At 31.3% G+C, this 2,362-nt stretch overlaps 1 long non-coding RNA gene across 1 annotated transcript; it reads left to right on the top strand.

Annotated features, from left to right (window-relative positions):
* The first annotated feature begins 11 nt into the window (after positions 1-11).
* LOC110444265 lies at positions 12-1,976 on the top strand. Its single transcript, XR_002462227.1, has 2 exons — positions 12-494; positions 1,414-1,976. It is a non-coding gene; the product is annotated as an uncharacterized LOC110444265 (long non-coding RNA).
* The last annotated feature ends 386 nt before the right edge of the window (positions 1,977-2,362 follow it).

Genomic DNA, 2,362 nt, shown 5'->3' with positions numbered 1-2,362 from the left:
ACCCAATCAAAAATGTTTACTGTCTCCTAGGAGTTTATCTTATTAGTTTGGAGTGAGGAAATATATAGTAGTTACAGGAGAAATTAGAAATATGGTAAGAGAGAAGAAGTAGGCAAAGTCAGATTGAGGTTAATTTAGTGAGACAGTAGGAGTAAGCCAAATCTCCATGAGTTTATATTAAGCTATAAAGTAGAAATCTGCCAAGTCTGCTTGAGTTTATATTTAGTATGAGAGAAGCAGTAAGCCAAATATGCTCAAGTTTCTATTTGTAAGAGAGTAGAATTAGGCCAAGTTTGTAAGAGTTAATATTTAGTGAGATAGTAGAAGTAAGCAGAAGCAAAAAAGGTAGAATGAAATGAGAAAACATTTATACAGAGTTGATTGTTCTTTTATTTGCAGATTGCAATAACATGCCTATCAACTGTGTTATCAGCGGACTTCAAGTCCTCAGAAATTGAAGTTGGAGTTGTAACAACAGAACATCCTAAATTCAGGTACTTACTCTGATATGACTAAAGTAAATTCATTATATCACAAAGTTCACATATTGTTAGTAGAGACAATGGTTGTACATTTTGTACATGGTCCCAGACATGTTTAACTGTGAGGGATTTTATTCCAAATTTGAAAGGAAGAGAAAGTAAGGGAAAACTGTTTTATGAAAAAAAGTATTATAATGATATAATGGTTGGTTATCATGTTTCTCTTACTCTAGTTTGTTATTTTTCAAATTGTACAAAGACACGTTTAACAAGTGTCTTTGTACAATTTGAAAAGTAACAAACATGAGGTAACATAACATCATAAAACATGATAATCAACCATTATGAGTTAGGGGACCTTTTTTTCTCCCAACAATGTTCAGCTGTTCTATTAACCAAATGTTTCTCTAGGGAATACATTATTTCTGTTTCTGATTGACGAAACAATTGCCATGAACTATGACAGCAAAATGAAGATGATATCGTAAAGCATTGTTCCTTGACGTCATAATTAGTAAATTGACCAATGAAATAACGCCCACTAGTGGGTAATCAAAACTATTTACCAACTCCTTGCAGAATAAGCCAATGAGTTGGGAGTAAGGAAACCTGTAGTTACTGTGAGAGAATTTGCCAATACCTTTGAACTGAAATAGCATGACAATTTTAAATGCAAATTTTGTCTTCGATAACTCTGTTATATTTTTCAATTAGCAATATGTGCTCACAATTAGGTTGAAGCAGGCTGGTATTATCAAAATGTCATGGATGTTTCTTAATTTTTAATGTTATATTTAATTTTAAATAATGATATAATTGTTCAGAGTTTTGACACAGGATGATAAATACAGTAGGCCACTATTATTAAGATATTACAGATTGTTCTTTATTGTGTATGGTATATCAAAAAAATTACATTATAATTTTTCAGGGCTTTGACAGAGGATGAAAAAGATGCACACCTTGTAGCCATAGCAGAGAAAGATTAACACAACATCACTTCTTTACATCTGAACAATTTTTCACAATTTTGAAGTACTTCTCTTCAGAGAAACTAATGGAACAAACCTCTTCTGGATGTGACATCACCCATCACCATTACTTTCTTGAGACACATTTTCTGACAACATATAAGTGCTCCTACAAGGAAAACTTACAATAGTGCTATGTAACAAATGTTTGTGATATTGTTCTGTATAAAATAATTATAAAATACTGTCAACAAGGTTGATAAACAAGTTCAGTAAATATCTAGGTAAAGGTTAACAACTATATATTTACTAATAACATTATCTGTAGTAGGGTTCTACAATGTTTCCTAGATACAAAATTTCTCATAACTTGTCAAATGATAAGAATTCTTTGGTGAGCAATGAAAAGAGAGGTGGATTCGTTAGTTACAAGCATGTTATTTAACTTGCTGTACATCAGTTTCATTTCATGAAAAGAATGTATTATATTGTTGAATGATCTAATTAAATGTGTCAATTTGTATTTAATTGCTTTGCTTTTTCTTATTTAATGAAATTATTGCAATTCATGTTATCTATTTATAAGTATATATTGAAATCCTGTTGAAAAGTTTCAGTTTTTATTCTCACGTCCAAAAGAAGGTAAATCACCACGAAACCTCTTAAAATTTTGATAACCACCATTATCCACCTAATATTTACAGAGTTACGCCCCTTTAATCCGCTCAATATTTGAGTAATTATCAACAGATTAACTTCAAACTTCATTGGAAGGTTAATTACCATGAAAGCTTGGACAATTCTGATAACCACCATTACCTGACAGTAATTTATGGAGTTATACCCCTTTGTTCAATTGCTGAAAGGGTGTCCGCTTGATATCTCAAGTTATATCCAACGGATTAACTA

The sequence above is a fragment of the Mizuhopecten yessoensis genome, unplaced genomic scaffold, assembly GCF_002113885.1.
Source record: "Mizuhopecten yessoensis strain PY_sf001 unplaced genomic scaffold, ASM211388v2 hete_36076962, whole genome shotgun sequence".
Lineage (NCBI taxonomy): Eukaryota > Metazoa > Mollusca > Bivalvia > Pectinida > Pectinidae > Mizuhopecten > Mizuhopecten yessoensis.
The sequence above is the reverse complement of the archived record's forward strand: the minus strand, read 5'-3'. Positions and strand labels throughout refer to the sequence as shown.